The 25,151-nt window shown below is 41.4% G+C and overlaps 1 protein-coding gene across 5 annotated transcripts in view; it reads left to right on the top strand.

Annotated features, from left to right (window-relative positions):
• WDFY2 (WD repeat and FYVE domain containing 2) overlaps nucleotides 1–25,151 on the top strand; it is a 66,991-nt gene that overhangs the window by 8,188 nt on the left and 33,652 nt on the right. The window contains exon 3 of one of the 5 annotated variants that reach the window (XM_021286840.2): nucleotides 21,270–21,394. The exons of 3 other annotated variants lie outside the window; for them this stretch is intronic. The gene's annotated coding sequence lies outside the window, so the exon portion shown is untranslated. Of the gene's footprint in view, nucleotides 1–21,269; nucleotides 21,395–22,127; nucleotides 22,178–25,151 lie in introns of those variants that run through there. One more of the 5 variants, XM_065052958.1, reaches the window with a different exon arrangement.

The raw sequence follows: 25,151 nt of genomic DNA, 5'->3' as shown, positions 1-25,151 counted from the left end.
GACAAAATACAGCCTTCATCCTCATAATAGGAAGAACTGTTGTGAAGGCTGGGTTAAAAAAAAAAAAAAAAAAAGTGGTGTTTTAATTTTTTTCTTAGTCAAGCTCCAGGAAATAGTGTTGTGTAACTAACCTTGGCCAGACTTTGAACATATGGGCTTTGCTTGTCATACCATGTGTATTCACCACTTAAATTAAGTTTTTTCAGGGAACTTTTAAGGTTTTGAGCACTGAATCAAAGGCAGTGCCAAAGCACAGTTCTGGGTAGAAGAGCACTGCTGTTCTGCTGCCAGGTTTACAGACAAGTTTGATCTAAAGTTGTCTTTTATCCTCCAAATCCTGTACTGTTCCCTTTTACTGCGAGATGAAAGATCAATGTTCTTAACAGTTTCTTGAAACAACAATAGTTATTGATCAGCCCCAGAAGGCAATGCTTTTGACCTTTATGAGTTTATAATAGAGATTTCCTTAGGAATTGAGTCCTGCAGTGAGAAATCTGAGAAAAGACTGTCCTAATGTGAATTGGCCTATGTTGCCACCAGGTTGAATTATCTGGATTAGAATTATCTGGATTCAGGTGACAGAGCAAATACAGTGCCCTGTCTTGAAGGGATATGGAGAGAAAATCCTTACCCGTGTTTAGAACATGACAGATAATGAGATTTTACCCCCTCCAGCAGTGAGTGTAAATTTGATAAATTTACCTTTGAATTCACTTATAATAGCAAATAAAGGCTTAATTGTATTCTTGAGCAGATGGTGCATCTGCCTTATGGAGTACTTTAGGGTCTTAAGGTAAACAGCTTTTTAAAAAAACAAAACAACAATTACAGCCAAAAAAGAAAACACATTCTAGTAAGGTCTAATTATGAGTTTGTCCTAAAGCTTTTAATTTAGCTTAAAAGGTAATAAGGTATAGTGAAAACCTAATTACATCTATGCAAGCTAATGTATGCCAGAAGATGGGAGATAAAGAAGGTTTTGGTGTTGGTTCAGAGCAGTGATACATGTCCTCCCGGTACACTGGTTTCAGGATTTAGATGTATAGCTACCAGCAGCCTCTGACTTCCACATTATTTAGTTTATCCATGGCTTGGAATTAAAAAAAAATATATAGGCAGTGACTGAAAGTGAATATCCAGTAGGTTTATTGTGATACAAGCTAAGATGAAGCAGGAGAGTACTGAAAAGTAGTCTGTTCTGATGCTTTCCTTCTTGATGTTTAACCTTTCTGAAGCAATACAGCGAAGTTTTATCTTGTAGACATCTCCTCTGATTTGGATGCTTCTCTGAGAACATACACACTGAGGTTTCTTCCCTTGCAGGTGTTGGCTGAATGTAGTGTTGAACTCAATATTCTTTAAGGCATTTGCCTATACATTTGTTTCTGGAACAGTTTATTACATAAAGATCCAGAAAGGATTGCCAAAATGGATTGTCTTGTCATGTAAAACAGTTACCCCTTATCTGTCTTAAGAGACAAGTCCTCACTAAGTATTTTGCCCTCTTTATGTATGTTGGAAACTTCAGGACTCTCAGTGCTGTGAGACTGGAAATGACGACTTAACGTTTTATTTGTAACTAGTTTGCATCCGTTTTGCTTATGTGATGTATTATCCTCGCTTTAAATATTTTCCTCTTGATCCTTAGTGTTATTAAGCTGTATGTTCTCACTCCCCTACTCCATCCCTATTTCTCTGTTTGATACAAGGAAATTCTGTCCCTCCTCTCAGCTGTGTTTTGCTGGAGCAGATGTGGGCTATGAAGTCAACCAACAAGTGGTTCAAATCAACATGGTGAAACCTCATGTTTTACAGCAGCCTGCATGCGGTGCAGTATGAAAGTAAAATTTCCGAGGAGATCCTTTCTGCTTTCATGGTAAAGACATAATCTGTGGTCCAACCTGGCTTTTACTGCATGCAGGGCTGGCTAAAGACAGCTGCAGCATTTTAATGGCAGGGGAGAGATACCTCTACATGCTGTCTTCACTGAACTTAAAATTCATGCCTTTGCTTCACTGGCCATTTCATCAGTTTCACCAGCAAAAAGCTGCTGTCAGAGGCCAGTTGCACTTCTGCAGTTCCTGGAAGTCCAGTAGGAAAGTTCACGCCTGTGCATTTTCCAATATCAGGTGCACAGCCCTTGTGCCTGCTCCTGTCCTGTTGGTCCCATTGCTTCAGCCTCCTGTGGCACGGGAGTCCTTGGTCAGGCAGTGGCCTTGGTGTAGCCTGCTTTCTGCTGGCCAGGAGCTTGAGGGGAGGTGGGCCTTTGCTGGAGAGCCCTGCAATTGGCTTCCAGAGCTCAAGGATTGCTGTTAATGTGCTGTGGCAATGGTTTTCTTCATCAGTACCTGCTTCTGCCTGTGCTGAAAGCTACAGATCATACTAGAGCAGTGTGGTAGGTGCTAACAGAGGGCAGAGAGGACTAAAGCTGGTTTAACATTAATTTTGCTGAAGGGTGCTGGTGAGAAGATAATGTGTTTGTCAAGTCAAAATTGACACCTTGGCTTTATTGTACCCTAGGCCTGGACTAAAGCTATTTAATGACTGGAATTAAAAAGTTGATACTGTTTGTGGCAGTGAAATGCTGCATTTTATTCTGTTCCACTGAGCCCTATTTTGTGTCCCATTCAGTCAGAATAACTATAATTAAACTCCAGAAGTGCATATTGCATCTACCAGAGCCTTTCATGGGCTGGTGTATGTGCTGCCTTAGTAGCTGAGGCTTTTAGCACTGTCTGACAAGTGAAAGCCTGTCTGATATTACCTTATGTTTTCTAGCTTGTGTTGCATCTGAAGTCAGGACTAATAGGAGATTCTGAGGGTACATTAGCTGCCATTGTCAGCTATGAGCTGGATATACACTGGATTTCTTCGGGGGGAAAAAGCAGGGGAAGGCGTTAGCTTAAACATATCAGCTCCAGTTGGCGGTAGACCACTGTACTTGGCACAGTGTCTTATGTAGCAGGGGTTGGTTACACAACATATAGGCACTAATCAAAGAAGAGAGCAGTCTCTTCCCTTCAGGAAATGAATCGGACTTAATAAACAAATCTCTTCTCAGTAACTTCTACAATGGCCAGTAAATGAGTGGGAATAGAGAAATCCATCACCATGTTTTCAAAATATGAACTAGTTCATGATCCTACTAGACTTCAGCAGGAACATCGGTTCAGCATGGTACAAGCACTTACTGAACCTCCACATTCACACTCTGATTCCTCCTGTTGCTAGATTTGTTTGTAGCCAAAAAGCAAAAGCACATAGACTTTAGAGAGTCTGGTGTGGTGTTTGGAGTCCCATGGCAGCCTGAGCTGTGAAGCATCAGCAAACGAGGAGCTCTGTTGAGTGTGGTGGGCTGTTGCAGAGACAGCCCCACTGCAGGCAGGGCTTTTGCAGGCTGCACAGCTGCAAACTTTGCTCTGGGTGACATTTGGGACCCCTGTTTTTTGGCACCTCATCTTCCCCTTTGTACGATTGTCATGGTTGCTTGTAAGGTGGTGGAGCTTGTGATTAGCAGGAAAGTAGGAAATCCCACAGTAGCTTGTATCACTAATTCAGTTCCAGAGTGTTAGTTTTAGAGTGGAAGATTAAAAGCAAAGGTAGGATTTTTTTCTTTTTTTAGTAAACAAGAAATGCTGTATATGTTGGTGGTCATGGACCTTAGGTTTCCAGCCGTTAACTTTTCCTCAGATACTGTGGCTAAGCCATATTAGATACCAGAGAAAGTAGTAGGGAAAGGGAGTTATGAATGTACTGCTTGTTTTTAAAAAAAACATACATGCTGTAGTGCCTGAAAATGCATGAACTTTATCTGAATTCTGAAAGCTCCTCTGTGATTTAGAATACTTCTACTCCTCCCTTCCCTCCTTGCAGTAGGTTCTTTCATAGATAAGAGAGAAGCTTGGTGAGGATTTCCTTAGTAAGTTTTCATTAACAAGAAGCCAAGCCAAGAAGTCTTCAAGCCCAACTAGTTTCATCCACAGAATACTTTTTGTTACAGCTTATATTCATCCTCTAAAAACCTGATGACTTAAAAAAGATTTTTTTTTTGAGGAATCAGAAATGAACATAGTTGTCTGCTTTTTATGAGATGTGAATAATGTCTGCATGAATGGCCCGAGGACTGCAAATGTTGAGATCACCAGCAGGAAGCTTGGATAAACCTAAGAAATGTCTTGGAGTGCTTCCGTCTGTGTCTCCCATGGTCTTTCATTTGCTCTAAAACTGAGCTTGTGTTCCCCTGCGCTTTTTGACAAGAACAGACATCTTTACATGGTTTAAGAAACCAGATTCTTGTAGAAACAAGTGTAATTGTTATTAACCTCTTAATCACAAAACCAGCACTATTAACTACATAGGCAAGAGTTTTGTATACAAAGTGATGTGAGAGAAGTAGATAAATAATCATTTTGACAAAAATCCCGGATGCGAGGAAAAGCAAACTACATAGGTAATTGCTTAGTGATCTGTGTTCAAGTGTTTTGCACGTGGATTAAAACGTGCAAACTGAGGTTTGAAAAAATGAGGTGCGTGCATGTATTGCTACCTCTGACTCAATGGTATTCTTCCAGAAATAAATGATACTGCCTGTGTTTGCAGGCAGGCTCCTAATTTGAAAGGCAGCCATTGTGATACTCTCAAGCATTATTCAGGCAATGGTTGTCTTTTTGGTTTTAGTTTCATTTCCCTTTATGGCTGTGTGTGATGACTATTTAAGGCAGAAAATGCTTTTTATTCAGTTTCTGGCCAATGCCTTTACACTGACCTCAGACTCATAAAAATGAAGGAGGAAAAGTGGGAAAGTATGGGTCACCTTGAGATATTATTGTGGTGTGCAAGGTAACAAGTAAGAAAGGCTCTTGTGAGCAGAAACAGCAAACCACTGCTTGTTCCAAATTCCCAGTCCTTTTGAACAAGCCCAGTATTGCACAGGGTGGTGTATGTAGGGCAGACTTCAGCCAGATCAATATTGTTTCTCTTTTCAATGACTGCATGACCCAGCTGGGAGAAGTGGGCAACTGAACCCAGGGCCAGTTGCTATAATGACTGTATTTCTAGTAAATTAAATAGCATGAGGGCATGTATTCAGGCACAGGGATCTGGCTGGCTGTACCATATGATTGTTGGTACCAGGCACTGTTCTTGTCATGAGCCAATTTGCACAGCATCCAACAATCCCCAGACAGGGCTTGAGAGTCAGCTTGGACCAGGGACCGCTCCCAGTACAAAGTGTGGATGCAGCTGCTGGCATCTGTGCCAGGTGGCTTCGCTGCCAGAGACTGGTCCCAGGCCTGTGTCATTTATTAATCCAGGTGTGTTTCACATCTCCGGGGCACCAAGATCATGTGGCTGTCCCTGCTGGTGGGGAGTGAGATTGCCTATAGGAAATTGGTTTTGTGATTTAAAACCAAAACCAAACACAACCAACCAAAACAAGGAAAAAAAACCAAACACAAACAAACAAAACAAAACACACAAGCTGCTGGTTTAAAGAAGGCACAGCCTTAAAACTAGCCTGCATGTAAACATTTCTGCTAATTTGAGATCTGTAACAATCTGCCTGAAAGGAGGTTGTAGCATGGAGGGTGTTGGTCTCTTCTCCTGAGTAGCAAGTGATGGGACAAGAGGAAATGGCCTCAAGTTGCACCAGGGGAGGCTTAGATTGGATATTAGGAAAAAATTCTTAATGAGAAGGGTTGTCAGGCATTGGAACAGGCTGCCCAGGGAAGTGATGGAGTCACCATCCCTGAAGGTGTTTAAAAAGGCATTTAGACAAGGTTCTTAGGGACATGGTTGAGTTGGGCTTGATGATCCTGAGGGTCTCTTCCAACTGAAATGATTGTATGATTCTAACTGTGAGTTTAAAAAGCCTGAATTTGAGACCAAAAATAGTTCAATATTCTTAAAACTAACTTCAGCCAGATATCTGGGGGAAGGGCAGGTCTCCTGGGGCTGTGATGCTGAGCAGAAGTGCATGTGCTGCCAGATTCCTGTGTGTGACATCAGCCAGTGACCCATGGGGCTGCAGCCAGGGCTGAACACAGCTGGAGTACTGAGGTGGCACTCGTGGCCTCTGTGGCCTAGTCCTCTGACCAGACCCCTGTTTTTGCTTGCTGCACCACCAGAGGCCCAAGCATTGGGCCTGTAACCTGTGTGAATCCATCTCCTTGCCATCATCAACAGCTGTCAAGATAATTTGTGTCCACAAGCCTTTGCTTCAGACCACCAGGGAAATATCTTTAGTTTGAGCAGAGCACTGCTTCATCATGTCCTGTAGCTCTGGGAGATGGGACATGAATGCTTCTTTACGTGCCATCTCTAGCTCCTTGCTTACGCCATACTGGGGTAACATCCTTCCAGTGGGACTGGTGTCATTGCACTGGGGCTGCTCCATGGGCTGCCAGTAGAAGAGCCCAAGCCTCAGCTCTGATGAGTGTGATGGTACCTCCATTGTCTCAGGTCATGTGAAAGCTTTGGTCCTATATTTTGAAAGTCACAGAGCACTGCTAAGCTGTACTAAGACCAGTTTCAAAGTACAAGCCACTGATCATTTACCCCTTTGAAACATATATATAGTTTCGTGTTACATGCTAAAGAAAGAATGCTTCATGGGGCTCTACACATCTTCTAAACACTTTCAGAAATGGCGACTCAACCACTTCCCTGGGCAGCCTGTCCCAATGCCTGACAACCTTGTCTGTGGAGAAGTTTTTCCTAATATCCAATCTAAACCTCCCTTGATGCAACTTGAGGCCATTTCCTGTCATCCTGTCGCTTCTTACTTGGGAGAAGAGACCGACACTCTCCATGCTACAAGCTCCTTTCAGGTAGTTGTAGACAGCAATAAGGTCTCCCCTCACCCTCCTTTTCTCCAGGCTAAACAGCCCCAGTTCCCTCAGCCACTCCTCATCAGACTTGTGCTCCAGGCCTCTCGCCAGCCTCGTCACCCTCCTCTGAACTCTCTCCAGTACATCAGTGCCTTTCTTGTAGTGAGGGGCCCAAAACAGGAGACAGGATTCAAGGTGGGGCCTCACCAGTGCTGAGTACAGGGGGACGATCAGTGCACTATTCCTGCTGGCCACACTATTCCTGATACAAGCCAGGATGGTGTTGGCCTTTTTTGCCACCTGGACACACTGCTGGTTCACATTCAGCCAGCTGTCAATCAGCACCCCCAGATCCCTCTCTGCCAGGCACTTTCCAGCCACTCTTCCCCAAGCCTGTAGCGCTGCCTGGGGTTTTTGTGACCCAAGTGCAGGGCACATCACTTGGCCTTGTTGAACCTCATACAATTGGCCTCAGCCCATCGATCCAGCCAGTCCAGATCCCTCGCAGAGCCTTCCTACTCTCCAGCAGATCAACACTTCTAGCCATCTTGGTGTCATCTGCAAATTTACTGAGAGTGCACTTGATCCCCTCGTCCAGATCACTGATAAAGATAGTGAAGGTAACTGGCCCCAATACTGAGCCCTGGGGAACACCACTTTTGACTGGCTGCCATCTGGATTTAACTTGATTCATGACAATCCTTTGGGCCTGGCCATCCAGGCAGTTTTCCTGTGTACCTTGAATCATAAGTATCTTGAATACCTGGGACATAAGAGTTTTACAACAGTCTTTATAGTATTTTTGTACAAAAATAGAAATTCTGCTCAGCCTTTGTTGCATAAAATCTTGTGGAAACAACAATATTTAATCAGATATGAAGAGACAGGAGCAGATTTTGAGTCAAATTTAAATTATGAATAGCTATCAATTATGCAGACTTGGCTTTCCTTCCTTCTATGTAACTAAATTTATACTGATTCCTAAAATTGCAGATCAGAGTGGCATTTGTGTTGCTATTTGGCGATGTATTATAGTTATGTATTATCTGAAAAAACTTAGGCAATTGGGGAAAAAGAAATAAATTGTTGAAGTAGAAATGGAAAGTGTATGCGGAGAATGTGCGATTATCCATCCTTTCTTGCAAATAAGTTAAATCCTTGTTCAATTGGTGTTTATGCAGTCTCGATTGTATGTTTTTAGCTGCTGCTGGAGGTAACTGCTGCATCTTTGATAAGTTTGTGTAGTGGTTAATTTCTGCTGTAAGAACTTAGCAGACACAGGAGACTTCTGAGTGTCTTGGGGATAAAATGGCCAGGCTAATGTCAATCCTTCCAGGGGACCTAGCATCAGCTTTTTGTTCAGTTATTCCCACCCAGTTTTGTGTTCGAGATTTGATTCTGGGAAGGATGGTGTCAGTCCCCACATGCTCAGATCTTACTACCTGCCTTGTCCTCTTAGTTGACTGCTCTTACAGCTAAGCTCTTACAGAGTAAAAACAGGTCCTGGGGTGAGATTTTGGGATCCAGGTGCTAATGCACTCCCGATTAGGATTGCAGGAGGGTGTCCTGGTCTGAGGAGGTTGTGGGATTTCACGCAATGCATTTTGCATTGGTTGGCTTGAACTGCCATATTTAATGAGAGTTCAATTTTTGAGCATCTACATGTTTCAGGAGGGCAGTGCTCCCAAACACGTGCACTTTCCAGAGACCTGCTGGTGTTTGCTGTCCCTGTCCTTAAGTTCTGTTGTGGAGCTGGGTGGAGGTGCTGCTTTCCCCACCTGTCCAGGATTGATTTAGAAGCATCTCAAACATATGGGTTTTATTTTGACTAATATTAATATTTGGTAAATATTCTGTGAACAGGACCGTGTGTGTTTAATTTTTTTTTTCTTTTTAATTAAAAAACTAAGCTGCTTTCAAAAAAAATAAGTGGTTTATTCTTAAGACTTGGTAGTAACTTGACTCAAGCAAGGGAGGGAATGAGAGGAGAAGCTTCTTAATAGCTAGTCCTGAGACTTGACATTTTTGACAAGCACTGCACAGGAAGCCAATTGAAGTGAAGCTCTTCCTCTCCCTGAAAAATTGTACAGTGCAAATGTTTTCTTACAAGTACAAATTTTGCAGTATGCAGTTGGCAGAAAGATAACTTGAAATTTAATTCAGATAGTAGTCTGTGTTAGACTTTCTTTTTCAAACTACTGTTTATTTTCTGATATGCTTATTTTGCAATGATAAATAATGAACCTTTTTTGCCTTCAGTGACAAGAAAACCTCACCATCTCTTAAAAGAAAGCTGATACAGTCTAATGGGTTTAGTATCCCGAGTATAATTAGCAGAGCAAGAACTTCATATCTGTGAGGTACCGACATAAGTGCAAGTACACTGTCTGGAGAAGCCTGAATGTGGAAAATATTTTCCATGTTAGATATTTGGAGGTTACACACAGGGAAATAGTTGTGGAGTACAGCTGGAAGGGTTTTCATTACATCTGTCACCACCACACTGCTTTGTAAATGGAAACTGTGGAGCTGGACTTCTCCCTTCCTTCTGGTAACCTTATACACAAAGCCCTCTTGAGACCTCAGTGACTGGGGTTGCAAGGAGGGTCTCAGGGTTTGAAGGGTTTGTCTTCAGCCTGTTGCCTCCATTTGGATGGATGAATTATTACCAAAATACTGTGCTGTTTCAGTTTTCTTGTCCAAGGGTTACTGAACCAGCCTCTCACTGCCACCCTTACTGCAGACTTGGTATCATTTTTGTTTTATAACCTGTTCCCTACTGCTTATTCTTCCCATTCGTCTTTTATCTCTAACACAACTCCTCTCAACTCACTCTGTCCTTTCCTCACCTTCCTGTTTATTCATTCTTTTGATGGCCCTGTCTTATCAATTCAAAATTCAAAAAAAAGGATGACTGCCTCCTTCCTGCGTGAACTGCTGGAGCAGCTGCACATCCTTGCTAATGCTGAATGCTGTTAAATACCAATATCCAGTAGTCATCTCATACAAAAGTGAAATGGGGCAGCTTGGACTGGGAGAAACACTAGCACCAGAAAGCTGGTATAAAACATGTTGTGCATTGGTGATGCGAAAGGTGTTTGGTGTGTTTAGCTGTTTTTATTTGCCAGATGTTGCCTTTTGAAAACCCGATATATCCACTATATTCTTCTGTGTTCCAGCAGCTCCTTTTCCACCAGCAGCCTGTAGTAATTCCCAGTTTATTAATGGATTTCTTAACCTCCTTAAATATTATTAAAATGCGTTCCATCATTTTGAGTAATTGAGAGACAGTGAATGTGTGATACCTCTCAGGCAACAGGGAGTAGGCTGGGATACTATAACCAGTGCAGAAATGGAAATCAAATGGGAAGCAATTATTTCCTTTGCAGTGAGGTGGAAGGAATAGCTATATTTGTCTTTGCCTCACTGCTTCGAAGCCATGATTGACTTGGTGAGGAAGGGGACAGGAGCTGCCTGAGCAGGTATGTGGGCTACCTCTGCAGTTGCTTGGGGTTACACAAGTGCTGAAGAGTTGCTGCTGCTAAGGAGAGGTGACCTTGGAAGTCTGGTACCTGCTGGTTAATGGGTATTTCCAAAAACCGGGGGATTGGGATGCAGAGGGAGGATCTGTACCTTTCCCCCACACAAACACACCTGAAGTTTGTGTTCCTGCCAATAGTGTGAGTATTCTTAAAAGCTCAAGTCTAGTAGGACTTGTAAATCACTGTCAGCCCTTGCTGAACCAGAGCGCTGAAGCCAAAATTCTGGGGAGAGAAATAACGTGGTTGAAAGGTGTGTGAAAGTGAAGTGTGCCAGAGGAGCAGACAGTGTGGGATGATTGGGAGAACTGATGGGAATACAGCAAAATGACACTAAGCTTTTCAGTGCATGATTTGGAAGCAGACTACCGGGCTGTCTTCTTTAGTTCCTATGTCTTAAACAGAGGTTACTGATTGACCACTGGAAAAGCTGAGATGTAGTTCAGCATTCAGTGGCTTCTAATTACCACGTAGCTGCCACACCAGGAGCTTCTCTTTCCTTCTACAGAAATACTTCCCTTTCAAAATTTCAATCAAGCAAAACCATTAAATGGTCTGGACAAACAAAAAACAAAAACCAACAAACGAACAGAAGTGAGAAAAGCAAAGACAAACTTCTAAAGGTACAGTGCCGGGTGGAAAAAGATGCATTTGTGAAATGATCTGGTTGTTGCATTTCTAAGAGCCTTTGTTAGCTCGCATTTGTTTATACTGTGCAGCACAGATGATGCAAATTTCTGTGTATTTCCAGAACAACCCATTTGTTCACTGCAGTGTTCAAAGTCATAACTGTTCTGGGTCTTTCTTGTAAACTCGATGTTACTGTTTATCGGTATTACTTAGAGCAGGCTGTCCTGCTGATCTGTTTTAGAGGGCAGATCCTGCCCACAAGACATCTCTCTCTAATCTCTGAATGGTATTTTTCCCTCTTCCCCCACAACTGGAATAGAAATTGATTATAAAAATTGTAACCTGCCACTGACCTCTGAGTAAATTATTAAAATACTGCCCTCCATGTGTGCTGCCTCCCTTCAGATGCTCAGTAGTTGGGCCATCTCTGAATTGAGGTAATTGCTTAATCTGCTGCAGATTGTTAATGGTTTACATTTCTTGATAACTGCTCACAAATTGGATATATCCCTTCAAAGCTCACTCTGTGTTTTTGATAAGAAGACACAATTTACTTATAGTAGATGTGGAATATGGAAGAGACTTACTGGACTATCAGGTTGTTCCGCCTGGATGTTTTCAGCATGTCTCAGATGCCAGAACAGGAGAGTGGGAGGAGGAATTGCTTGATGCAGCAGAATACACATGGATGTTTGAAACAGAAAGAATGGATTTTACTTTGTGGGAAGCATATCTCATGGCTTGAGGTGACTGAATGTATCGTCTCAGCCTTTTTTCATAGTAGCTTATCTGCCTGCAGGGAAAGCTGTTCCTCCCCTCACTGCCCTCCATGTATGAGGCAATCCTGTCTGACCTGTGAATAGCTGAGTCAAAATTACAAACCTAATTTAATTTTTCAGGCAGTGCTGAGCCTGCAAGGCAAAGAGATCATAAAGGGCCCTTCCCTCATTAACTGCCTTTACCCCATCTCAGCTCATCTTTTTGCTTGGCAGATGCTGTGAGCTGATTTTATGCTTTAACTAATAGCACAAGGATTTACTTGCCCAATGGGTGGTCTTCAGCTGTCTTTTACCATTTAAAATCTGGTGTCCTCTGCCAAGGTCAGCGATAGATCTAGTCTGCTTCAGTCTGCTGCCATCCTCTGCTTTCAACCACCCTCGAACAGCCCAAAGTCATTGCTTCAGACACTGTTCTTTGTACTGTCCATGCCTATGCTAACTGCTGGAAGGCCACATCTCTGAATGGAGTGATGTGGAACAAGCTGTGTTCATGTGCATGCAACCGCTCTGTACGTAACTCGGGTCACTGTGAAAATATTACTTAATTCAGAGATTAGTGATGTGTACTTCTCTTTGTTAATATCAAGTTACCCTTTCCTAAGAAGAAACAGTGCATATCATCATGTTGCTAGTGGAATAGCACAACACCATCCTGACCATGACAGAATGGGTGGTACAGCACTTACATGCAGCATACGCTGTCGCTAATGGTGTAGCACAGTGGATGACGGGACTCTTGAAACCTGCATATGCACTGTGCTTCTGTGGTGGGCCAGGCCTGTGGCATGTGTTATAAAATGACTTGCGTCTGTTGTAGCCTTCATATCTGTCAGCGTTCTTTTATGTGAATTAAGAATCCTTACTTGTCTCAATTTGGGCAGGCTGGTGTGGGAGCTCACTGAAAGGAAGGCCTCTGGTAAGGCACCCCATCTTTATTCAGGATGGGGAAAGCTGATCAGCCTTTTCCAGTGAAGCTGTACAGTTGCTCTGTAGTTAAATCAGCAATTATTATGTAAAGTCCTTGCTTTGAAAGTACTCTGCCTCAAATCTCTGATTCCTGTGAATTTTATTGTGTTCATCATGCCTAATAGTATAACCTAGTAAGAACTTACTGTTTTTGAACTGCAGGATGTTGCCTTTTGTATTAGCTTGGAATAAGATTTACATGTGAGGGGCTGCAAAACAAAGAAGCAGGTCTTTAGAGCTGATTTTGTCTGAAGACCTCAATTCTGTTTCTTCCAAGATAAGGCTGATACTTCCTCTGTGAATGGCAGTGATAAAGATCTGGAGAATGCAAGCTGAGGCAGCATCTGGACAGGAATTGCAGAGGACTTGTAACCCTCTAGAGAAAAATAAGTTAGTAAAGTAAGCCAGTAACAAGGTGCCAGCAGAGAAGTTTTAGTAATGTTTGATGCTTTTGCCATGAACTGGATGCTTTCCCTTATTGCAAAGCAGAACTTAGCGATACGGCAACAACTAGATAAATGAACTGGAACTGCTACAGGCTTTATTGGTTTGGTGCATGGGTAGCTGTTACCTAAGCAGAGGCCTCCTGTCCGTTCTACCAGGCATCTTTACAAAGCTGCACTGTAATATAATACATCATTTCACATATTTAAATAATGTATTTTTCTGTACTTGAGGAGAGAGTTGGTCTTTTGTCCTTCCTACACTTATATAATAGACATGACTTTCCCAACCCATCTTCACTAGGAGAAAGTGTGATGTCTACCATCAAGGTGTTCCCTGGCATGTGATTGCCTCAGCCCATTGCTCTCCTTTATGATTTTATTTCCATCTCTCTTTGCCAGGAACATGTGGTGGTTCAGGGATTGCCCCTAGGAGCTGTAGCTGGTGACTCCTCTGTTCCTTCCCTTACCAGTGCAGTCTGGGCCACTTGTCTGCCCCAAATTAGCAGATAAGCTGATTTGGTCTGGAGAGATGTGAAGAACTGCAGGAGAATATAGTAAGTGGATGGCAATGTATTGCAGAGAGAATCTAATATTGATAAATAAATGTTTTTCTTTCACTCATATTTTGTAAGTTTCTAAATCCTGCCAGTGTGAATAAAAAATACGTACAGCTGCTGCCAAATAAACAAATGCTGCTAGGGTACATACAGGGAAAAGATGGATGAAGAAAGGAATGATAATGCTCTTATTATTCAGCAGGTTTATCTGTGTCTGGATTGCTGTGTTTAGTACAGAAGATGCCAGTTCAGACAGGATATTGCCTCATTAGAGAGATTGGACAACAGGTAAGGAGAACAGGACCCAAGAACAGCTTTCCCAAGAGATGGGATAGGTTGATTACCTTAAAGAGGAAGCATTTAAGAAATCATAGGAGGAGTATACACAGCAACTAGCCAGGGGGGAACGTAGAGACAACAGAAGCTTCCAATCATGTAGCACAAGAGCAAGAGGATCTTCAATGAAATGAGCAGTTAACTAACTTAAAGACGGTAGAATAAAATTAGCAGAGTATGATGTTGAAAGCTGAAGAATGAGAATGCTGTAATGAGGCTATCTGAAAGAAGTAGCTGGATCTGAAGAGGGAATGCATGTTTAAGATGAATTTTTTTTTTTTTTAATAATAAAGAACCATTAGGTTTAGGATGTGACATTCAGGCTTGCAATACAGGTTTGAAGACAGTTTTTATTCCCTTGTGCTGATTTGCATCTCCCCATGCATCCCCCACAGGAATGCAGAGGTGACAAACTGTGACTGTCTTATGAGCCCTCGGAATGTCACATCACCTCTAAATGACAGAGTCAGAGGCTTGGGCTTTGCTGGCATCTGACAAAGCACTCAGTATGTGTGATGAGAAGAAAACTGAGAACCCCTAGCAGGCCACTTTAAGGCTGCAGTTCCTTCGCAGCTGAAGAACAAACCTTTCAGGATGAGGTTGAGTCTGAATTGCTTTGCCCTGCTTTCTCCACCCCTTTTTACTGGCACTAAAGCTGCTGGGCTTGCTCCTTTCCTTCCCAGGGAGTACTGTGACTCTCCAGCTGAAGTGGTCCTGCTGGGTCAGAGCAAGGGTGGCTTCATGCCTCCTCTAGCAGAGCAAAGAAGGTAGGAGTTGGGTTTGTGTGAGGACAGTGAAAATATCACTGAGTCCAGCTACCCTGAGAAGAAAATAGCAAAGATCAGAAAAGCTGAAGGAACATTCCATCACCTGTGAATCATTGTTCAAGTTGAATGGTAATCTAGAGGAACTGGAAATGGGAATCCCCTGCAGAAAGTCCTTGATGCCCCAAGGAGAGCATTTCCAGAGGCTTCTTGATGTGGTGCAGAGCATGCAGATACATTCCATGTAGATGTGTTTGCTGTCTCTGGAAAAACAGTGCCATATTTGTTCATAAATACTTACAAAACAAAAGCCTATCTGTTCTTAGAGGAGGTTTTTCAATAAGCCTTCAGCATCTGTAGCTGCACGTGACCAGCTGATTGTCCTATTTATTTGCTAAGGAACTTAACTGTACCATACAGGTATGAGGGTTGGGTTTGTTTGTTTGTTTGGTTTTTTTTTGCACAAAGAACAATGAATTAAAGTGAAAGTTCATATAGTGGCAGAAATACACATGTAAATTGGGAGGTAACAACTTTATGGGAACCTTTACAGGAAGAAATTCTTTACCATGAGAGTGATCAGGCACTGGAACCTGAGTTCTGGAACCCAAAGAAGCTGTGGATGCCCCATCCCTGCAAGTGTTCAAGGCCAGGCTGGATGGAGCTTTGAGCAACCTGGACTGGTGGAAGGTGTCCCTGGCCGTGGCAGGGCGATTGGAACTAGACAATCTTCAAGACTCCTTCCAACCCAAACCATTCTATGATTCTGTGTGGATGTTAGGATTTGACAGCTGTTTGCTTGGAAAGAGGTTCATTTTCATTGGGATATGATTGATGTTCTTCTCAAAATCCAAGAAACACAGGTTTTCCCCTACAACTTTGTGTTGTATGGATTAAATGTTAGGTGCTTTGTGACTGAATGTAATAAGTATACTGTAAGTGGAAGATGACACTTTAATGGGTGGTGCATACTCTTGTCTATTTGCAGCTAGGACCCTACTTTCCTTACGCTAGGATTCTCAAATATCTGCAATGAATGGTTATATTCTGATTAATGCATGAAATAACCTCAAAGAAGCAATGAAGTAGTTAATGATTTAATTTAGTCTTGTGCAGTGGGTGATGCAGATGACTTATATTCAGAAATTAAAATGCTAAGAGAGCGCATCATCCTATGGTTTTTAGAATGTGTGTTCCTTCCCCCACAGTAAATCCATAATTTACTAGATGCTGCACTGTATAGTTAACCAAGGAAAATATTTATATGAAAAATAAACAGAAGCCTAAGGGCATGACTGAACCAGGATGTTTCATCTTCCTCTGTATCTCTTTATTACTTGCAAACTCTATTCTTCTGCATTCATTTCTGCTCCCAGGTGCTGTGCTGTTTTCTTACCTGATGCCATGGTATTGTTTCAGATCAGCATGGAAAAGAAGAGTAAAACTGAGGAAATTCTTTCTGCTATAGTATATTGGCATTTATGTTTGTTGTAAATTCCAGCCAGGGGCTTAATTTAGTGCTTGGGATCAAATATCAGTCTTTCCCGTAAATGTATCCAAATATGAATATGATTTCTTAGAAATTGTTTGCTGGTGGTATGTATATTGAAATGGGTATGTCCAGCTTTCACTTGACAGATTCAAAAGCATAAGCTTACTTTTTTCTCTGCTGCATAATTAATTTATTTTTCTGCAGAGTGAAGTATGCGTAACTTATTGTAAAAATGAGCATTAACTGAGTTGATAGCTCATAGCAGCTTTAGAATAAAAAAACATGTTGTGTTCTTCTGAACAGATGTTTCTACCTGGCAGCTGGAAGCTGCTGGGCTGGTGACCTGGTAGGTTCTTGTTCTTTGACTTTGCTACACGGACGATTTAGAAGGTGGCTGGAGGGTTGCTTTCTTGCAAATCGTGGATCCGCTAGGTATTTTTAACATGGTTCCACTGGGTCACTTACTGCGTAGCAGGCCTGTGTTTTAATCTTTCTAATAACTTCCATTACTGAAACATTTGAATGTGGGAAGGAGGTGAAAGTAATTGGATTGCAATAATTAAATCATCCAATTACCTTCAAAAGGTTGTGTGTTTACACTTCCCGACTGTAAACAGGAATCAATCAGTACAAGAAGAACTGAAGCTGCATCTGTTCTGGGAGGAGATAATTCGGTGGGATGCAGGTGGGGATGGGTGTCTGTGGGTAAGAGGGAGTGGTGATCATTTTGTTACCCCAAAGCTCTGTAAGGAAGACTGATGCACAGGTCTTAATGAGGGAGTTAATTTTGAAACTTTGCTTGAAAACAATCTTAGTGTGGTATAACAGTAATTATCTAATAATTCCCATAACTGCAGGCTGATGCTCACTGAGAACTCCAGCTCTGCATTTACCTGCATTTGCAGATAAAATGAACTTCCCTACAGTGTTTGTGCTGGAATGTGGTGTAGTCACTGTACTGCTTCATATGATACATGATGAACAGTGCTTCTGTGGAGCTACTGGAGACCTGAGGCAGCTCAACTCTCTGAACTTTGTGCTAGTAACCTCAAGATAACACAATATTTTTCTGTGGTTGTGACTTCTGGTTCATTTCTTTGGTTTCTCTTTACTTGCCCGAAGTTTCTGCAGTGGAAACTGGTCAGAATCTGATTTAGGTCCAGTGCCTGACCAGCAGAGCATGCACTGCTTCCAGGCATATGTGCTCGGATGACTGGAAAAAATCACTGAACTGCATTGCTTATTGTCCAGAAAACTGAAAAATGGGTGGAAACTGTTTCACAGCTGAGTAGTAAAACTGTCATGTCCCTATCATTTTTCTGAGTCATAAAAATCCATTTCTCCTGAGATTGTCTCTTATGAATCTTTGTTTTCTAGTCACTTCCCACAAAATACCCAAAAAGGCCTCTATGTAAACCAAAACTGTGTTAAATAAAATGGCGTCTCTTTTTCTTAGGTCTATGTACCACTGATGCTTATAACAGTTTTTCCTTGACAAACCCATGCAATCTATAGCTACATATAACCTACCAAAACTGTGACATTTTCCCTATTATGCAGTATGCATTTGCATTCAGTTTATGGCAGCATGAATTATATTGGGAAATATAAAGTGTAGTTTGGGTGAGGATGTTGTGTAAGCTTTGTGTGAAAAAATTCCTGCCTTTTGGTCTGTCTGCCTTCTTGCTTGGGCTACTGTTTTGTGTAATTTTTTTCTGAAGATAGATGTGAAATGTACAGTATTTCACATTTGCAGTTTCTTCCCTATTGTACCTTTGTACTGAGCTTCATTCCAGGACTTTTCCACCACAGAAAAGAACTAGTAAAGGGCATTAACCTCTGAGCTTAGTTTGCACAATACTTTAGTAGCTCATTCCCTAAGATGTTGGCTCAAAATGAGATTATTCATGATCAAAAGTTTTATATGATATAAATTCTTTATTTTTTTGTAGGATACAGGGTCTTGCTGGGTTCCATGGGAAAATACTATACTTGTGACTCTGAGAAGGGATGAGGCAAGAGGCAGTTGCAGGGGAGGATTAAGGAGAGCTAATAAGACTATTTAGATTTAATAAGGTGAATCATTAAAGGTAGCAAAAATCAGGTTCATTGCCACCAGCTGATGGCCAAGAAAGTCCATGAGTGAACCCCGTTGTTCATTTCTCCCCTACCCTACTCTTTGCACCAGGCTGCAGAGTTGCTCCTGAGGTCCCTGTTCAGCATCAGGCAGGTGCTTGCATTGTAAATTCTGCATCTGGTGTCACCGTTGTGTGACGGAAGGAGAAAAGAAGAGTCTGGACTTCTATTGACCCATGTCTGAGAAGTGCTATGTAGATCATTATCATGGAGATTGCTGTAGTGATGAACTTCACCTGAAACGTTCTCTGCAAGCCTGGGCGTGTATAAAATCAAAGCAGTGGCATTTTATATCACTGGGTGGGATGGACAGTGTGCTTGAACATTTAGGGACTCAGTCAGATTCCTTCCTACCGCACAGTTGGTGCCTGAACTACTGCTGCCAGATGCAGCTGCTTCCATGTGGTTTTTGATGTGTTCCTTGTGCTGTCCATGTCTAGGACTGCATGCAGCCATTATCTGGTTCATCTCCCTTGCAGCAGTTTTGTTCCTCTGGGGCTTCTGAGCTTTGTGCGCAAGGTTTGCTGGACTGGCAATGGCAGCGGCGTTTCAGATACAACAGCAGGATGTCCAAGGTGGTGGCCGGTGGGGGCTGGTCCAGCTTCCTCTTGAAGCCAGACCTCACTGCTTCTATGACTTTGCTGCAGGGCTTGAGGCACATAAAGAGAGCAATTATTGTTCAAAAGGCTTTTATTTTATAGGAAGCCTGATGCTTGAGTTACAGACTGAGGTTACAATGAAGATATTGTATCATCTAGAAATGCCCTTATCTTATTGCTGCTTAAGAGAGAACCTCTCTAAACCAGCCCTGACGTAAAGTCCATTCTTTAAAACTCTTTGATCTTTTCCCCACTCATTGTCCCTCTTTCCTGAACTAGTAGCTCCTGCATTTCATTTTAGAAACCGAACCTGCACTTTAATAATATGAAAGAACTTAGAACCGATCTACAGTGATGTATAGCTGTACACTGTCTAATAGTCTTAGAAAGAGTCCCATGAGTAAACTCTTGATCATTTCAGTTTAAATTGCACATCTGTTTATCAAAACCAGTGAAAAGGAGGTAGAGCCTGAAATGTGCCTGAAAATCATAGGGTTTATACAGAACCCTACGTCAAAGTTGTGTGATGGGCTATGTGGGCACTAGTGTGGGTGAGCCTGAGACACGCAGTCCTGCACTTCCCTGGACCATTGGGGTTGGGTTTGGGGCAGGTGGTGGTGTGGAAGTGTTGGGATTTGGGGTTGTTGTTGTTGGGGTTTGGGGTTTTTTGTTTGTTTTGGGTGTTGGGTTAGGTTGGTTGGTTTGTTGTTTTTTTTCAGGAGGACAAAAAGTGAGGACCTGTTTGATAAAGTCATCTTGATGTCTGAGGTTTTGGCGCTCTGCCATTAAATTTCTTTTTGTTTTCTCTGAAACACAGACTAGCTCAGAAATTAGTTCTGGTTTTGACTTTTGCTTTCGTATATTATCTTTCAAAATTTATCAAAGAAATGAAACTCCTCATCACTGGTTCCAGTGCAGTCACAGTGGTTCATGAGCTGCCACTGACCATGAAAGATCTTGTATTCTTTCAGAAAATCCCAGTAACAGCTCATGTCATTAACTGGTGGGAGCAAAAGTCTCTTTATATCTCTTGGCCAAAAAAAGTCCCTGGAGAAGCTGGAAGGTTTGCAGTACTGTAGTGTCTTTAATGCAGTTTTAAGTATTTTCCTTATCTAATGACAGTGTCTGTGAAAGGCAGTAAAACTGTCAGTGTCGTGCTTGGATTTCAAATACTACTATTGTCTTGTCATGTTTATTTAATGACAGCAGATAAAACTTTTGCTGTTTCCAAAGCAGATATTTAGTTCCTGGAGAGACATGGCTTTTTAATACTTATGAAAATTTCTGTTTTCAGATATTTAGGAACAGGTAGAGCTTTTCAATGTTTTGTTTCAACAGTAAAGAAGATGTCAGTATATGTGCTAATACTCCATTAGGTATGCCTGAAACCTCATCAACTATACTAACCCTGGATGTGGTATTATCCTAATCTCTCTTTCTTTCTTCTGTCAATTAGATAGCTAGATGAGCATTTTTAAGTATTTTTCTAGAATAGTTTAGTGCCTTCCTTTTCCTGTTTGGACACTGTTCTGTAGCTGTGTTAAACCAACTCTGTGGTTAGGATAGCTGACTGAAGCTGACCCTTTGCACTGATGACCTGCCTCCCTTTCCCAAGGAGCAGTAATAAGCAAGGGACAGGCATTGATCTCTGGATGGGCCTGATGTGACTTTAGAAAGCGACAGATAAAAATTTCTCGCTACAAATAGGAATAAAACTGATTTCACAGCTTATACTGGGTTTGATGCTTACCCTCTTGGTCTCTCAGCAGGACAAGAGATCAAAAAAAATCCACAGTAGATTGTCCAAAGTATAAACAACAATGAGCAGTATGTTCAAATGCCATTTAAAACAATTTCCTGAAGCCCAAGAATACCTACAAAATCTTGTAGTGAATTGTATGTGTTGAAGGTTACCTCTGCTCTGTTATACAGCCGTTGTATGCCTGGGGCATAAAGGCAATAGTGTGTCACACAAGTGCATCTCAATGAAGAGAAATAGTTAAAAAGGCAGGAGTGAGGAAGGCAAACATTCACAAACAGGAGAGGATGTATCTGTTATGGGAAACAGAAACACTGGATTTCTTTACTGACACTGTACAACTAGAATGGGTGGTTTTATGGATATGCTGGAGAAGTGGAGTAGAATAGGGATAAATTGTTCCTCTAGGTAATGGTGGTGTTGGATCTTCCTGCAACAGAGTTCACAGTATTGCAATGTGGAGACTTCTCGGAACAGTGCTTGGACATGTCCAGAGAATCTTGCATCCTGCCCTGCAGCGTTGTGCAGACTTCTATGGAGCACACTGCAACCTGAAAGCACAAAGTAAGATTTGTATGAGCAAAATGTCTTTTTTTAGAAAGAAGATACTGTGGCATGTACTGCTGCTTGAATAAATTTCTGTAGATAGAATCATAGAATTGTTTTGGTTGGAAAAGACCTTTAAGATCATCAGGTCCAACCATTAACCTAACACTGCCAAGGCCACCACAAAACTGCGTCCCTAAGTACCTCATCTACACATCTTTTGAATACCTCCAGGGCTGGTGACTCAACCCCTTCCCTGGGCAGCCTGTTCCCATGCCTGACAACCCTTTCTGTGAATAAATTTTTCCTAATATCCAATCTAAACCTCCCCTGGCGAGATGGTGAAGTGCAGAGCTGCCATACTGAAGACGTGTGCCGTTGACATGTGCACCTCTGTGAGCAGTAGATGCTTAGATGAAGCCCACCTCCTGCACACATGCACAGCGTAGCAGTGGGTTTGAGACCTGCCGGTACAACCACAGCCACCTGAGCTTTAGACACATACTCTGGCGCATAACAGAGAGAAGCAATTTTTCTTTTAAAATACACATTTTTCATATGGCCTTAATATATGGAGGCATAGCCTGTCTTTTGCATGGCAGAATTATTTCTGTATAGCCTGTCTCATTTAAAAATAAATCGTCTCTGTTATGAAAAGACTAGAAGAGTATCCATTGATTTGACAGGTTCTAAAAATCTTTCTAAATCAATTCACTGGCAGCAAAATGAAGGGACAACTCATTTCCATGGTGATGCCAACTGAATCACTCTGGAGCCATTGAAGACTGGATCCTGACCTGGGTGGGTGCCGTGTTTAAGTCCAGTAACCATGCAACCAGCAAGTACTTTTTGTGCTATAGATCCATTTTAAAAAACCTATTTGCCTTTTTTTTTCTCTCTTTGCATTCTTTAAAAGCTTCAGAAGCTCTGGCTTTCAGGTCTAATGGGTAGTATTGTGTTAATAAGTATACGAAACTATGCAGAACTGAAAAAAAAGACACTCCCTTCCAGGAACATTTGGCTTTTCCCAAGTTCAGTTGTCAGCGTTTTTTTCTTTAGCCCAAATCTACTTTGAGAAAGACTTACCCAGAAAAGTTTAATGAAGTGATGTCAGTTTTTCTTCTTTCAATAAAATGCCTTATCTAATCCAGTGATCTTAAGAAAATCATGAAACATCATTTTCTGACATAACGAATTTTTACACTTTTACATCAACTTATACATAGATACTGAAATTCCATTAAAATGCTTAACATAACTTTAAAATGCTTGTTTTAAATACATGCATAGTAATCATCCTTAATTTAAAAGTGAATTGTTTACAAGGTTTTTTTCTCCTTTATTTAAAATTATTTACTGGGGAGATAAGTATTTCTGTAAGGAGTTTCATGAATTAACTTGCTGGTTATGTTCCCTTTCACACACCTTAGAGTTAAAAAAATATCCTTTCATACTCTTTATTCTTAGAATGCTTTTTTCTCATTTTGCATGAATTAGTCATTGAATGGAAATATATTTGTCTACCTAATGAAGTGAGCTTACTACATACCTACAGAAGAGGCCTACACTAATAAAAGTACTTTCACTGTTAACTAGGAACCTCCTAGTTTCTACTTTAAATTAAGTAGTAAATATTTTTGTTTCAATATCATTCAGCTAAAAGTCTTAACATTGACATAACTGTGAAATTAATTAGCAAGTCTGTAGCGGGTACAGTTTAAAAACCAACAAAAATAACACAAAGCATCCAAATTATTGCCATTTTTGCAAATCAGATGGATTTTTATTTCCTCTAACTTTTGAAGAAACATTTATTGTACATAGTCCTTTTTTAACCACCAGAATAATCTGCTATGTTGTAATGGATTTATTATTTGCAAGAACCTTAAAGTGGAGATGAGAGGCAACTTTGTCGAAGCCTGGGAGTTTTGAAACTGGTTGCACTGAATATATGGATGGAGATGGTAAAGAAAGACAAGCCTCTCACGGCATATTGGTGCATCTCCTCAGGGCTGTTTCATATTGAATTACTTCAGCTCCCTGTGATTCATCTCATTATTTTTTTGTGCACACTCATTCACTTACACTACAACTTCACTTGTCAAGGATAAATACATCAGTAGGAGCTCACCTCTTTGGGAAACAGAGTGGTTGATCTCCTTCCAGAATTACGGTGATCATGTTAGCAAAGGTGAACCCCTTTGGGTGGTCACGAACATTTCGGACCCTGTCCCAAACCTGACGTACAGCCCTGTGGCTGTGAGCATCTTCCCAGACCTGTGTGCTGATGTCTTGACACAGAGTCCTGCTCTGACAACAGCCATCGTTACCTACAGCCAGAAAAGACAGAAGGATTTGACCCTCTTGCTGTCAACAATACAATAGCTTTGTTATCAGCTGATGAATTGTCCCTGAAAAAGTATTGGTGGTTTTGCATCAGATCTGCTGAAGAGCTGCTGATGTATTTGTTGCAAAAAGGCTGTTAGACTTAAGGGTGATTATACTGAATTTTGTGTGTTTTAAGTAATTTGTGAGAGTATTCTAACCATGGGACTTGCTGACCCAGTGAAGTGTTAGTTTTCAGAGCAACATACTCTGTCAGAGTGTATGCATGAGACATTTCTAAAATGATACAGCTTGTGTGGTGCCCAAATATGCAGCTCTCTGAATTATTTGCTGAAAAATGAGTTTGTGTGCAGGGCAGGATGAGCAGAAAACTGATTTTGGGTATGTGCAGTCCCAGAATACACCACGGTTCAGCCTTTAGCTTAATATTTGGAGGACAGATAACTGGTTCTTGAATTGCTTGATTATATTGCATGGCATCTCTGTTCAGACTTGATTTATGTATGTAATGTCTTAGATCAACTTATATTATATTGTGTATATTGTGTTGTATTAACATATTGCTCTAAACATCTGCTGGCTAAAAACTGCTGAAATCTGCTCTTCCATGAAAACGACTTAACAATAGGAATGACGATGTAGTCTTTTCCATAACCTATATTTCCACATGTTTCATGAACTGGAAAGAACATTCTTGTGGGGTTTGTTTGTTGGTTGGTGGGTTTTTGGGGGTTGTTTTTGTAGGGTTTTTTTGTTTGGTTGGTTGGGTTTGGTGGCGGTGGGTGTTGTTTTGGTATTTTTGTTTGTTTGTTTTTTTCCTTAATACTATCAAATGCAAGTTATAGATTTGCTACAGGAAAATAAGGCTTATTTTTAACAATAGTTTTTTAGATGCCTCTTGTAGCTATTGTCACATGCTAACAACTAAAAAACTGAATAGACGTAGATGACCTGGGTTGAAATGTATTGTGCTACACTAACACAATGCTGTCTGTATTGGACAACTAGATTTTCTAGAGAAGGTGAATACATTTGGTGTAAATCAGTAACACATGGAATACAGTGTTATATGGAGAATTTGCTAGTTAAAACTGGAGATGACGAGGATTTGAGGAGCAGTAAGGCACATAAGAGTTGTCTGTAATTGAGATGATCGTGGCTTAAGCAGGAATCGAAGAATCACAGAATGTTAGGGACTGTAAGGGACCTCGAAAGATCATCTAGTCCAATCCCCCCGCCAAAGCAGGAACACCCAGATGAGGTTACACAGGAAGGCGTCCAGGAGGGTTTTGAATGTCTCCAGAGAAGGAGACTCCACAACCTCCCTGGGCAGCCTGTTCCAATGTTCTGTCACTGAAGTTTCTTCTCATATTTAAGTGGAACCTCCTATGTTCTAGTTTGCACCTATTGCCCCTTGTCCTATCATTTG

This window comes from Columba livia, chromosome 1 (genome assembly GCF_036013475.1).
Source record: "Columba livia isolate bColLiv1 breed racing homer chromosome 1, bColLiv1.pat.W.v2, whole genome shotgun sequence".
In the NCBI taxonomy this organism is placed as follows: domain Eukaryota; kingdom Metazoa; phylum Chordata; class Aves; order Columbiformes; family Columbidae; genus Columba; species Columba livia.
This window is presented reverse-complemented; position numbering and strand designations above follow the sequence as displayed.